The sequence below is a fragment of the Neopsephotus bourkii genome, unplaced genomic scaffold (assembly GCF_033783945.1).
Source record: "Neopsephotus bourkii isolate Nb327-2 ecotype Australia unplaced genomic scaffold, CSIRO-AGI_Nbou_v1 NB_1373, whole genome shotgun sequence".
Classification (NCBI taxonomy): Eukaryota; Metazoa; Chordata; class Aves; order Psittaciformes; family Psittacidae; genus Neopsephotus; species Neopsephotus bourkii.
The window spans coordinates 4,337,485-4,352,339 of NW_026901852.1; the positions used below are offsets into that span (position 1 = coordinate 4,337,485).

Genomic DNA, 14,855 nt, shown 5'->3' on the forward strand with positions numbered 1-14,855 from the left:
TAAAATAACCAAATTCACAAAACCAAACCACAATGCAGAACCAAACAAACACAAGTCGTCCACACATATACCTGGAAATTAATTTCATTTCAGTAACTGAAACATAAAACCTCAACCCCCCTCTAGCTGAAAAGGACACAGAAACTCCTGAAGCTCTTTTCCAGATAATCTAAAGTATTGTGTCCCTTCCTGTCTATGCAGGAAGCTCCTCAAACTCTGCTTTGCTGCCTCTTCTTTTCTAGCATGAATAAAGAGTAACAGAAATTTGTATTGTAGTTTCTTAAATCAAATAGCAGCAGCCAAATGACCACTTATTATAACACCAAGCATCTGGGGCAGGACATAAAAAGCACTAGGAAACCTACATGACAAGTGAATTTCAGACCCTTACTAGTAGCAGCAGAACGACCCACTTCAATAATTACATGTAGGCTTGATTTTGTCATTTTAAGACACTCCTATTGCAAGTTAGAATAACATCCTAAGAAGAAATCAAGACGTGAGCATACTGTCAGCAGCAAAGGGGAAAAAAACACTATGCAGACCAATGGTAGGGAACTTTATAGAAATTATTCTACCACTCCAGAAGGTTTTGTTTTTTTCACCTGTAAAAATTAAGTTGTATTTTAGAATATAAATCCAACTTACTGTAATTCTCTCAAGGTTAAAACCTTGGAAAACACCCAGACACTTTTGCTCAGAGAAGCTGGAACAGTGGATTCCCAAGGACTTTTCCTGCACAAAGCCAGTCAGGACTGCCTGAGAAAGGAGTTGCAGGTACAAATCAGAAGATGCCAGTGCTACCTGGAAAACTACAGCCAGAAAGAGAGAGACATAGAGGGTACACACAGCAAAACAGTCCCCAACACTAACTAGGACGATACTGGCAAGAGTATCACCTACAGGTGTACCCCTAAAATGCAAACCACCAAGGCATGTCTTTGGAACACACACTCTCCTCCAAGCCTGTTTCCTCTGATCCTACTAAGGAAAAGGACAACCTGCATAAGACAGTAGCCTGCCATAATCAGAAAAGGTGTGTGCAGGAAGGGGTGGGGGATGACAGCGCTTTCCATGCATTTTTTAATTCACTTATCTGAAACCACCTATGAAAACAGACACTATCCAAAACCTGGGCGATACTGCTTCTCATTCAGTAATAGACTGCTGCATCACGCGCAGCTACTCCTTTTCCCCAATCCACCAAACCAGCCATACAGCAGTGCTCCAATCCAGTTTAATTAAATGGGATGTCATTGCTCCTGAAGGATACAGAAGATGCACATCTGGTGACAGCAGTTTATCACACCAATAACACTTCTGGAGTCCTACAGGCACAAGGGGAGTTGACAGTAAAGCACTGTTGCTGCTTGGTGACTCATTGCCATCTAAATCACTGCCTTTTAGTCCAGAAACGTGACATAACTCTAAATACATACTTGGAAGCCCTATTCTTCCCCAGACAATCACCAACTTCCCCGAAAGGCGTTGACAGCATTCAAGAGGGACTATTTCACCTCCATCTCACCCTCCTTGCCTGGGAAGGGCACCAGTTCCCGGGCAGCACCACGGCAGTAATCCCCCTCACAAGGCCCATCCCGCTCCGGGAGAGATGGGCGCATAGGAAGCAGCCCAGCAGCCCCGGGATCCCGGCAGCCTCCCGCTGAGTCCCAGCCCGGTGGGTGCCGCGGTCCCGCTCACCCGCACCCCGCCGCTCTCACACAGAGGGACCCCGGGCACTGCTTCACGGCGAGAGGAGCCCCGAGCAGCCCTTTCCCCCCCAAGCTGGGGAACAGGCAAGGGGCAGAAACGGAGACCCGGGAATACAGCAGCTCGTCTCCACGTGAACAACGGAGACAACACAAACCCCTCGCCTGCCGGCGCGACACGGCACGGAGAGCGCCCGGGACAGCGCAGCCCCGCAGGCCGCTGCCCGCCCGGCCTCACCCGCACCCTCGGCCCTGCGAGGGACGGGAGGCTCCCCAGACGTTACCCGCTGCTGCCGGCTGCCGCGTTTGAAAGCGCCGCCAGAGCAGCCATGGCGGAGGCGCCCGCCCGACGCGCCGCGGGGTGGAGCAGGAAGCGGCAGCAGCGCCGCGCCGCAGGAAACGGGCACCGGAGAGGGGCGGGAGCGGCGGCGGCCCCGCCCTCGGCCCCGCCCTCGGCTCCGTCTCGTCTGCACCACGGACTCACCGTGGTGCCGCTGTACCGAGGGGATCGGCAGAAGCGAAGATGGTGCTGAGTGCTCCCCGAGGGGTTGCATTGTCCCCAAGGGACAGGGATCGTGCCGCGCTGCCCTCCCGCTGCCGGCGGGGCTCGGATGGACGTGCGGCCGCCAAGTGGCGCTGGAGCGGCGGGCGCGGGTTTGGCCCCAACCCGGGTCCGAGCTGTGACCCTGAGGGGAACGGGGAGAGGTGGAGCGGAGCGGCGCCGCTGGGGCACAGGGAAGGCGGTTTCTGTGCCTGTGCCGGGCAGGGTGGAAGCTGGCCCGCCCGTGCAGCTGTGTCGTCTCTCCCCGCGCCTCATCAGACCTGAGTAAGGCCGGGTCTCCCCTCTCCCTGCCTCCTTGGGTTGCAGGATTCCCTCGGGAGGCCCATAGAGAGCAGCACCGCCCAGCAGGGCCTAACGCGGCCTCCAGGCGACTCAGGTGCAACGCGATGGCGGTGTCAGGTAGTGGTTATGGGCTGCCCTGTTTCCTCGTGTCGGTGGGTATGGGCTTTCCCTGTTGTGTTGTGCAGAGTGAAGGTGTGACAGCTGTGGGGCAGGGTCCCCGCATCTGTCACAGTGCGAGAGGATCAGCCACTTTTCACGCCAGAGGACAATGAGTGGAGGTGCAAAATGCCTAGGCTCCATTCTTGGGAGTTTAAAAGGTTTTAGGCACATGGGAACATTACTGGTTTTGATAGCCAAAACCCACTGGGAAGCGGGGTTAGTCATTTTTAACAGGGGTGTTGGGAAACAAAAATCATCATTGTGTGAAACTGACACTACCAAATGTGACCACAGAAGAGACAAATAAATACATGCCCTTTCTCTCAGCCCACTGAGTAGATACGAGCATAATACACATAGGATGTTAGTGTTCCCTTACCCATGCACACTATACAAACATTCTGGAAGAACTGTCCCAAGTGTCAGTCACCCATGTTAGTTTCATATAATGTTGTGCTTCCCTGCAATCTCTACATCTATCCCTTTTTCATCTCTAAGTAAATGTTCAGCAAGGATCCAGTGAAGTCCCTCTCATGCGTAAAGTTCAATGGGTGCTGGTTTCTGGAGCCATCACTAGAAGAATGGAGCAAGCGGGCTGTTACATTAAAGCTGCTTTTGAGCTTCCATTACCCTAAAAGGTCTTCTGCTTTGTTTCATAAATATTTGTAACTTGTGGTCATAACTACCAGCCAGCTGTCCTCCAGCCTTGGAATGGCAATGTCTTAAATGTTACTAAGGTGTAATGAACTTAAATAATTCGTAATTTTTCATCTTGACTTTATAATAAATGTGTGTTTAGCAGTTCGGAATGAATGGCTTTAAACACAGTGATGTTCAATGCAGTCTCTCTCTTTTCATGAAGTTTACTGACCTCTATAGCTTTCAGGGGCCCAGAGAGAGACTTGTGCACATACTTGTCTGTATGTATGGGTTTCTATCTCTGGTGCCAAATCTTCAGCTGATATAAACTGTCATAGCTCTGTTGACTTAAATAGGGCCTGTGATTTACACAAGTTGAGGATCTGACTCACAGACCTCAGTATGACTGTTCACATATTTAAAGGTAATAGAGCTTGCAGGCTCAGAGCTGGTTCACTTGGAATTTTGTCCTAGGAAGAGCATACTAGTTTAGTCTAATACTAGGGAAATCCATTGTTAAGACTGAGCTATTGTAATTTAACCCGCGAATGTAATACAATTGAAATCGTGTTAGAACCTGAGGCAATTTTTCATCTGAAACATTGTCATTTACAATAGGTGAGGTTCTGGAGATTTTATATTTCAGATCAGATGCTGCTCTTATGCCAATGTGAAAGCAGTCTTTAAATATAGAACTTGGTGCACTATAAGAACAGAAGATTGTGACTATAAATAGCTCTAAAATCATATTTGAATACTTGGTCTGATTATATTTTGTAATACTTTCAGAGAAACTCTATGCAGAACATAAAAATACTGCCTGTGTCATCTGACTCCTTTGATGCACCGCATTAAAATTCCCAAGTCTAAGTGCATATCGTGGAGTCAACTTTATTTCTCTTCTATTAATAGTTTAAAAATAGGTTACTGTTCTTATAAGGATGGGCTAAGCCAGAACAACTAATTTTAAAGAAACCACCAATATAAAAATGTTGGTTGTTTTGGGGTTTGGTTTTTTTTTTTCTATTGCTTGCTTACAGTGACACCATTCCTTATCTGTAAGAAGTGATTTTATGTCTGTTCTGGCATATGTATTCTATGCTGGCAGGTTTCTTTAGATTTGTTTATAGTGACCCCTGCTGCAAAAGATTGAGACTGACGTTTCTCTAAACCTTTAAAAAAGCATTTGCCCAATTATTTCAGAGTTCAGTTCAAAAGAGCCAACCAGTCGTAAAATCGAGTATATAAAATCTGAAACTCTGTCATTTGGATAATTTGCAATAAAATTACTCTAATCATAGAAGGCTTTTTTCCTCTCTTACCTGTGTAGGATTTACTTTCTAATGCAATGCATTATAGTTATAAAGTGAAACAGCTTTTCATTTCCCAGATGGAATGCTCGTTCTATGGGTTATTGTTCTTTGATAAGGGCTAGACTTGACAGCAATAAATCTTTGTCTGAACTGCTGCATGGTAATGTTTTTAGAGCTCCATTCAGGAAAGCACGTGCTTACGTTTATCTCTATTCAGGATAGCAAAACAGTAAAAGAGCAGATTAAAGCACAGGACTAAGTTTAAACACAGATTACCCTCTGGTTTCAGAAGGACTTAAGTGTCAGCCTATTCCAGTATTGCCCTGAATAGAATGCTTTCTCCAGCTCGTGCTTGGAAATTCTTCAGCACAAGATATGTGTATGTGCTCTTTTACAAGCAAAAGATCCACCTATGCTCTACAATGGCCAAAAGCTGTGTAGCTGTAGCTAGTGCAGCACTTAACCTGAACTAATCGGCCCTAATGGGGACTGCATGAGCTGCAGCTTTATGCTGCTGCAGCTGTGGTAGCAGTCTGCAGGCTGGACAAAAAAACTATATAGTTGCTCACAAAAGACACTCCAGGCATAACTATGGTAAAATCTCTGATCTGTATATTAGTATAAGAGTTATCATGCAATTATATATGCCTGATATGTTTTTTTTTAAATCTGTGTTTAAAGAGTAGTATTTAGGCTGCAAAGCCAAGCAGAAAACCACAATTAGAGCTCCTTGTGTAACCTTTATACTGCCCTTTGTGCAAATATTTACTGGTAAATGGAGGCTTCCCATGGAAAATTGAAACTAACATAGAGAAATAAACACAAGGAGGCAGAATTAAAATCTGAAGAGCAACCTGTGTTGTCCTTTCCCCCCAACTGAGTCCTTCATGTTACAGTCTCAGCAGCATTCTCCTATGGCTGAGTGCAATTTCATATGCCTGATAGAAAATAAAAGCTAAATTGAGCACAGTTGTCCCATATCCTGTATTACCAGTGGGGACTGAATCCTGTATCTTTTCCACAGTAGCCACAGTTCAATATACAACCAGTCAAGTTTGTCATTTTATTGCAGGGTGATGGGTTACGAGTCCTAACAGTGGTCAGTGGCAAGAAATTCAGCATACCTGCGTGTCTTTCTCTTTTTTTGGGAGCTGGAAAACTTGTGCTACCTGAAATGTCAGAAGGGGAGAGGAGCCAGAGGGTCTTCCTCTCTCCCCCTTCAGAACTGGAAGAAATCCAGTCCATCAAAGTGTTCCCCCAAATGTGCCATTGTAGGCAGATGCTGGATTACTTCTGGTATGAGAGTGCAACCTGGTTCTTGGCCACATTGCAGGAACATGCTGAGGGTTGTATGGTCTATACTCAGCCTTCATAAGCAATGTAATCTATACTCCTGTTTCCTACCTCAGTGCTTTGGCAGCTCCTGTGTTAGCTTCTGCAGCGATTACTGCTGCTTACGTGATGGTATGAACTGAACCATGAGATGTTCATGGGGCTTTTTTATCATTTTGGCAGACTGACAAACGTTTCCTTAGGAGGTCAACTGGGAGAAGAGAATTGGTGACTTTTAACAGTCCATTTCTCAACAAAACATGTAGTGACATAAAGGTATATGTACACAGAGGAGGCCAGAAAGACCCTGCCATTGCTCTTAGCTTGTCAGATACCAAAAAGGCCTACTCCAGAACTAAGATAACTGCATGAATCTAAGCTAATGAGCACTCCTGAGAGGCAGGGTATGTTAGTTTGGGCATGGTGCCACATTAATGTGACTCTACATCTTCCAGACGGAAGCTAGCTTATATCTGGGCAGCTCAGAGTGTGAGCAGAGCTTGCTTTTATCTATCTGCACCTGTCTGCATGGCCTTACAGAAATAATATCAGTAATTTCCCAATTAATTAGCAAAGGCCTTTTGCAAACAATGCAGACATAGGAGCATCTGCCAAAAAAAGCACCCTGCTTCAAAACCTCCTCAATTTCTTTTTGTCTACAGGGCCTAGAAGAACGTGTCTGTCTTGCCAATGTACTCTCAAAGTGCTTTTGTAATACCCATCTGGTTTTGTTTTCTTCTGTTTCTTCCTGCCTTGTATTTATATTGAAAGGTCTTGAGGAAGAGACCATCTCACTGGCTGTGTTTGTACAAAAATACAGTTTGATGGCATCCTCATCTGTGCCTCTGACTCCTAAACACTGTTGTGTGCCCAGCAGTGACATGGGTTATTTGTTTTAAGTAACCATTTGATTTGAGACTAATGGAAATGTCAGTCAGTAGAAGCAGAGATCTGTCAGGAAATAGTTTGCACTGTATTCATGTTTCTACTTGTCAGCTGGACAAAGCACTGATATTTTTATTTTGTGTGGTAGTAAGTGCTTGTTTAATGGAAGCTCCATGTCAGTGTTACTATTGCCACTACTATAAGCTTATTGCTTTGGTCATATAGTTAGACCTTACCTCTAGCCTATGCACTGCCTACCCAGAATACTGATGTGACCTCCGCTGTTGCAGACTTTAAATGCCTCACAGTGTTTGCAGCATCTATCATGATGCCTTTTCAGAATAAGGGTACACTACACTCAGATCTCAAGTTGCACTTTAAGGAAGACACTGCAACCAACTTTCTTAGCCCAACTCCTACTGAATCTACTGGCCATTGCTGTGTAATTGCTCTGTATGCATTTACAGCAGCTCTTCTTCATGTGTATGGTTGGTGCAGGGTGTATGGTCCATATGATGTGCAGTCTCTATGCACATACAGCATGAAATATCTGTTGTCAGAGTGTGTTTGAGTTGCTTCTGAGTTGCTCCAGAACGCACAGGTATTTATTCTCACAGCCTTTTTGTTTTCCCGTTGTGAAGAATGACAGCAAAGACAAATTATGTGCCTTGAGCAAAGGTAGAGAACCATATCCTGCATCTTCAAAATCCATTGGTATTCTAGTGGATCCGTTAACTGTACAGCTGTAGAGAAGATAGTGAGAATGTTCTCCCTATTGATCCAGCACCTGTTTTGCAGGATTACTCCTGAAGCTCTGTTACATGCTAATATGTCCAGTCTGTATACCTAAGGGAATGAAAATGAACTAAATCTTGGAAGGAAGATAAGGAATACTAAAGGATGTTTAGACTCCAGTGTAGGCTATTGTTCCTGAGTTACTGCATGCATTTATCTCAGAAGAGAATGTCTCTTTAGAATCAGCAGCATATTGTGGTTTAGAGATGGCTAGAGGACAGCTCTGCTTCTGTTGAAGTCAGTTCTGATTTTTGTAAATAAGTATGCTCAAGATTATAGTAAGCTGTTTTCTAGGCTGCAAGTTTTTTTTTGGGAAAAGTCACATTTGGGCGAATCAGAATTAAAGTGGTCATCCACTGAACTAGGAAACCCCATTATTCCTGTACTGTGATCCATATAAAAGCATTTATCCTCTTTATTTTACCATATATATGGTATATATATGTATATATATACATATATATGGTATATATATGGGGGGGGGTGTGTGTATATATATATATATTTGCTTGTCAGTTCTCTGCATGTGGGACCGGGATGCCTCAGAGGCAAATCAGAGTCTCCAGTTTCCTCTGCTGGCTCTGCAGAAGCACCTGGGTCAGGACCTTCAATAGCCATGAGGCCGCGTGTCTTGTTACAGAGGGACTAAATCCATCACTTCTGAAAGCAGGAGATGATGCTGGCAACTGAAGGGGCCTTGAAACATGTTCCATTATTCCTGCCTGTTCGAATAGCAGCTTAAGTGCTTACAAATTGATCAGATGCTTTCAGCAAGCTATGAAAAGGGCTATGGTCTAGGCAACATTAATCTGAATCTCAGACTCAATTTCCTCCTCTGCTACAGCTGTCCTGTGTGACCTTCAATGAGGGACTCTTTCTGTTCTTCGGTTCCTTATTGTAAAAATGGGCTACTAATAACATTTCCTAAAATGGCATGTGAGGATAAATAATGACTATCATACACTCAGGTATTAGCACATAAAGGGGCTGCATAAGAATCTTGAAAACTCCTGCCAGAAAGATTTTGACCAGTTCCAGTCGGTGCCTGGACAGTAACAGTCTGATGTTTGCCATGTTCCCTGTCTGTCTGTTACTTAGCATGACAGTTCATACAGGCATACTTAAACCAAGTATTCTTGATTTAATTCCAACCAAGTAATTCTAAGTAATGTGTGGATAATTTTGGAACAAGAAAATTTGTATGTAGTCAAAATGTAGTCATAGTATTAGATATCCTGATGCAATTTGTCATTTAGAGAACTTCTTTTATTTGTCAGTCATCATTTCCTCTCTTTTCCAATCTTCGAAAACAAGCTGGTGCTTTAAAATCCAGAAGAGGGTTTTTATGTGTGTGGCCAAATCCACACAACTGTAAAGATGAAAATAAGAGTCCCATAAGGCCTTTATCACCTGATTGAAATTCCACTGTCTTCAGCAGAGCTTCAGCTGGAGATGGATTAACCTGATCCTAGATGAGAGCTGAGAAAGACGCATCTCTTGCCTGCAGGGAGAGATGTGTTTTCCCTTTAGATGCAGCCCTTCTGGAAGTGATGATTGCCAACAACAACTACTGCTAGAATACCCTGCTAGACCATGGCGTGGCCTTCACCGGGTGAAGTTAGAGCTTGGTTTTTGGTTGTAGTTCTAATGTGTGTCAGTACTTTTGCTAGCATGGCAGCCTGCAGTTTGGTTAACAATACTTTGAAAATGTCTCTGCTAGCAATCCTAGTAACCACTATTTTAAATAACTGCTGTCAGTCTTGCAGACTCAGCTGCAATATCTGTTCAGTTTGCAGTGTGCGCAGTATTTTGTAACCAGGCCAACGTTTTAAAAGTAACATAAACATATGTAGTGCCTCATCTTTGCTAAATTTAAAGCAGTGTCGTTAGGTTTAAGAAACAGTGATCCAGCAACGTTGGCTTTAATAGTACTAACAGGCCTATAAAATGGCCAGTGTGGTCGCTTCTGTTTGTCTTGGTTATCCTGCAGCATCGCAGGTAATTCATTCTCTCACAAGAAGTTCCAAAAATTCCAGTGAATGGAGAATGTTGCCACATAAAACTTGGTTGCTATTTCTGTAAGATAACTATTACAGTAACTAACTATATATAGCCAGAAGTAATTGCTTCTGTAAATAAAATACCAGTGAACACATTACAAGATTAAAGAGAAACTTTGAGCTTCCATCACAGCTATTTGCCGACTCCCACCCATATACACACAATGACTTTGCAGTCATGGCTCTGCAATACCAGAAGACTTAATTTAGGATGTGCGTGGCATGTTACACTACCTCACATTCCTAAATGAAGTGTTCTTCCATTAGCTGCTTAGTTTTCATTTTAGCTGGCCACTTCACCTTTCATTGGTGAAGAAAAGTACAGTCATTTCACCAAGTATACTGCATTGCAATTACTTGTTAATCTTACTTTATAGTTAGGATTTATAAATGTATGGTAAAGACTGTAGGTGACCATGGGGATTTGGATGTATTTTTAGAAAATATTATTTTGAAACTCCCATTCTTAATAATAATAAAAAAAGTCTTTAAAATGACAGTTATAGGTAGTAAAAACAAGATAAATTGCTGGAAGATCAGATCAGAAGTGATGCACCTTAATAAATGTGTGAGCAGTCTTTAAAAGGGAAAGTGATATTAAATAACTTGAATACCATGCTGATAGAGGAAGAGATGCTGGTTAAGTACCTTTGAAGGTAGGCTTACAGTGATTTCTAGCATTTTCTAGTGAAGTAGAAGAGTTATTCCCTATGAACTGTGGGGGTTTTGCTTACCGCTTCTGGTAAAACTAGAAAGCTTGTTCATCCTTCATACCCCTTACTGGGAGGGAGTTACAGGGCACAACCATAAGGGTTTGAAAGTCCCTTTTTCTTCTTTCCTAGTCTATCATTATTTAGACCAAGCTGTTTTTGCATCTGAACTTTTCAGAAACAAGTCTATTCCCACAAAAGACCTTTTGCTTCTTGAGTCCTTGTTGTTTCTGTTAATATTATCATAAGAACTCGGAGCTGCTGTGATGGAGCAGGATCCTACCAAGCTATAGGTAGAAGAGCAGACCAGTATTGTGTGTATTTGTGGGTGTCACAGTAGAGTTTGGAGTCTGAAACCCAGTGGGCAGATGGACAGATGTCTCCAGGGAACTGCTAGGCATGAGGGCAGCATAGAAAAAAACCACTTCTGCTCTTGAATTAAGACATAAGAAAGGAGTTTTGCCTGCTTCTAAGAATCAGTGATCAGAGAAGGTGTTGACATTTTATTAGGAAAGAGCCATTGTAGACGGAGTGGGGATGGGCTGCGTAGGAACCTGAAAGTGAAAATCAACAGCATGAGTTTATGCTGACAAGAATAAATGAGAGCAACCAGTATGTTGTTTTAGGCAAAAACCTACACAAATCCTTACAACATTCCGAATGAACAGGAGTGATGCAGGAATACATCTGTCATAACTAAAAAAGCAGGCTGATGCTCCTTTGTGTCCTTGACAGACTGTGATTGAAGATTTCACTGCTGAAAAAAATCAGCAAGACAAACTCTAAAGATAATTCAGAGTAGATGACGCCCATGTTATTAGACCTGACAGTAGTGTGACAGGAAAGGTAACAAGGAAGATTCACTATGGGAAACAGAATTGTATTAACTTGGTTGTTTTGTCTCTTTGTATTTGAATACTTTTTGCAGCAACTCACCATCAGCTCTCCCCCAAAATGCAGATATTTGTGTTCTCATTTTGCCATCAAACAAGATGGCACCAAGGAACAGCCCATATTTTAGCAGTGTTGCTTCTGTAGCAACAGTAATAAATGCTGTTGATGGGCAATAACCTGGTGTCACAACAGTATCCCAGTTGTAAATACACACCATAGCAGAGAGTACTCCCATCACTCTCCCTTTGTGTGCCTAGATAGATCTCTTCTGCCAGTTTGAGAAATGCCTCTCCCTAAAGTGCCTTTGCGAGAAAAAGTGAACTGGAAGATTGTAGGAGGAACACACACATGCGAGTCTGTGTTTGGCCCATTAAAGGAGGTACTGAGTGAGTTTCCTGTAGAGTTTGGAAGGAGCCTCCATAAAATTAAGTCAAATTTGGTTTCCTCTCCCAAGAGAGCTTTGTGAAGCTGTCTTGTAAAGCGGAAGGATACGAGCACGTAAGTTGAACAGCTGTTTGAAGGGCAAATCTAGAAAACATTCCTATCAGGGACAATTCCAGAACATGTTTAATCATGCGGTGTAAATCAGTTCTGTATTTCTCATCTGCTAAGGATGGACCATTTGTGCCTTTCCACTGCAGTAATTGCACTCTTGCCGTGCAGTCACTTGCTGCTGCTTAGTCTCCCTTGTTTTCAGCTGAAGCTCCCTGAACTCCCTCATGTCAAATAGAGAACAGAAAGCTGTACGTGCACAACATGTTGTTTTTTATTCTGAAGTGCTTTGCTGAAGTTACTGATGTCTTTTTAAACTGAACATGCGCTTCACTACACAGCTTCATGGCTATGATACAACTGCAAGTTGTCTCCTGAGGTAAATAATCATTCCCCAGCTTAGCTAGAAAAATAAAATCCTTATAGAGGGTATTTCAGACAGCTGGCAATAAATAAATTGTCATCCACTCCATGCAATCTACTAATAATGAAGAAAGAGAAGAAAACCATCCATATTTTATATTCCACATGCTGATGCACTGTCCTTATGGAAAAAGGTGAGTGTCAACATGTCACAGCTTGCTGACTTCAGATGCCTTTCTGAACACTGTCTCTCATCAGTAGCCTTGTATTCCCAAAGTAACGAGTATTAAGTTTCAGCGAAAGGCTTGAACTATCCCATTAATAACCTAATGGCTGAAGTAGGATTCAGTGGGTTTTACTGAAACAATCCCAGACCTGAAATATTTGAACTCACTCATTTCTGCTTGTCTTTTTTCTCGATAGGTATTCATGTGGATCCAATCACTGGATAAATTTCTGAATCAGCAGAAGACATCTGAACTCTTTCCAAACTAGAGGTCATTAAAATTAGGTATTTGAATCCTTTATATCTCAGTACAGTGCCATAGCTTTAATAGGTTTTAAGTACAGTGGGAGCTTTGCTTCATGATCTTGTCATCATCACTGGACACCAGAACTTTAATATCTTAATGCATTTGATATTGTTAGTTTATGTCCTTTTAGAGTGAGAAGAAAAAAAATCCTAGACAAAGTTTTCTTGAGGAAAACACCTCATTTAAAACTTACAACTTTTAAACAATTATCCTCATTTTTCCAGACTTGGCATTTCTTAGATCACAACAAAATGAAAAACCCACGCCAAAACAAACTAGGTGATGTTTCGGTCCTCTGCTTCTGTATTCAGGCATAGAATATGCTACTGAAACATCTGGAAAAGGTTATGTTGTTAATCCACACATGATATAGAAATGTTTGGAATGATACTCAAATTGTATGTAAAAATATTAGGCAAAACTAGAAAAGTTTCTGTCCAAAATAAGTATTTTGTAAAGTTATGAATACATCAGCAGAAACTTGGAAAAATGGGTTAGAATTATAGATTAAACTCTACATTGATTATACTGGGTAATAGCTGTTTCGGTGATAATAAATACTTGCTGATTATAAAACCAGTTTTTAACCTGATTGATATCCACTCTTTCCTTCCTCTCTTCCTTATGACTCCTTAGTGCAGATCACAGCTTTCTGTATTTTGGAGCAAGTGTAAGCTACTTCCATATGTTGGAGGAAGAGTTACATAAGGAAACTGCTCCTTTTATTTACAAATATAAGTTTAATAAATAAAGTGCCATAAAGTGCCTACATTTCTCCCCAGGCTAAATCTAGTGTAAAAATTCTAATGCAAACTGGAGCATAAACCAGAAATCTCATGAGTCTGAACGGGGTATAAAGATACGTTAAGGACAGTATAAATAAACAGATTAAGTAAATGGGAGAAAACAAAACTGAAACAATGATGTGCTACGTGATGTGGATAAACACATACTTTGAATTATTTAGTTCATGAAGAGTGAAGTGATGTGGGGACCGTGGTACCTGCAAGAACAGTCAAATCAAAGACAGAAATATTAGTATTTTGTCTATGCTACTATTTAAAGCATCACGTATAGGCTTTTAGAGGCAGTAAGTTTCTTTGGCTTTTCCTAAGGATGGGTGAAGGACACTGGATTTCCCAGACTCAGAATGTTAATACCATGGGTACTGACAGTCTCCCAAAGGACTCCTTCAGTTATATTAGTATTAGGGATGGGAAACACTTTTCATGAATAGCACTTCAGAAAAATGCCATGCCTTTATAATTCTGACATACATTTTCATCGAATTGTGTTGACAGTTATGGTCAAAAATAAACCCACAATTTTTTTTCTTGTTGTTTGGAGTGTTTTTTTTTCCAAATAAACACTGTAAATAATCTAATTTAAACATTTTTATTAACATTCAGTCTACCTGGGAAAAATAATTCATATAACTTCTCTTAACTTGGATTTGTTAAGATTTGGCAGCCCTACCTTTAATTTCTTTGGATCAGTTACCTATTGACTTTATGAGAGCAGCATTAGGGCAAGTATACTGCTATTAGTTCATTTCAATTCAGATAACAAGAAGTAACTGCCATAATTGTCATAGAGTAGATGAAGGCAGACAACTCTCACACATTTCTTTTGGGGTGTCTGCTTTACTTAGAAAACAACAACCAAACAAACCTTTTTTCGTATGAAAACTTTAAATTCCATGATGGATTACTTTCATTCGAGAGCTAGATGGGTTTCAGATACTGAACATTTGTAGTCTATGGTATTCCTTTTTTCTTTTTGCCTCAAACTCCTTGATGTGTCCAAAAGCAGAAATATTTATGGGAGGAGAGCAAAAGGATGTCTTTCAGAAGTTATCTACTGAACGTAGATAAATAGAGATTTGTTTGTGAATATGTTAAAACCACATTAAAATTAAAAAAAAAGAAAAAACCCACAAAACAAAACCCTGTTGTTTTCTTTGATTTTCGTGAGGGAGAAAACCTGTTTTCTAGGTAAATCAAATAGTTTTTCTTTGCCGTTATGGAATAACTATCATATCCTAAAATGAAAGTCAAGATGGTGCTTTGAGAGTAGACATGTGAAAGCTTTGTAGATTGCTATGTTTACAGAGGTATAATTACTAAT

At 41.7% G+C, this 14,855-nt stretch overlaps 1 protein-coding gene and 1 long non-coding RNA gene across 3 annotated transcripts in view; one reads left to right on the top strand and one right to left on the bottom strand.

Annotated features, from left to right (window-relative positions):
• The window catches only part of SRBD1 (S1 RNA binding domain 1), a 125,389-nt gene extending 123,260 nt beyond the window's left edge, over positions 1 to 2,129 (bottom strand). Inside the window, exons 1-2 of one of the 2 annotated variants that reach the window (XM_061367203.1) lie at positions 1,994 to 2,129; positions 649 to 759 (exon numbers count right to left, since the gene is read on the bottom strand). The gene's annotated coding sequence lies outside the window, so the exon portion shown is untranslated. The remainder of the gene's footprint in view (positions 1 to 648; positions 760 to 1,993) is intronic. The other variant, XM_061367204.1, reaches the window with a different exon arrangement.
• Positions 2,130 to 8,172: 6,043 nt separating this feature from the next.
• On the top strand, positions 8,173 to 14,061 carry LOC133219704 (uncharacterized). Its single transcript, XR_009727488.1, has 2 exons — positions 8,173 to 12,706; positions 13,365 to 14,061. It is a non-coding gene; the product is annotated as an uncharacterized LOC133219704 (long non-coding RNA).
• The last annotated feature ends 794 nt before the right edge of the window (positions 14,062 to 14,855 follow it).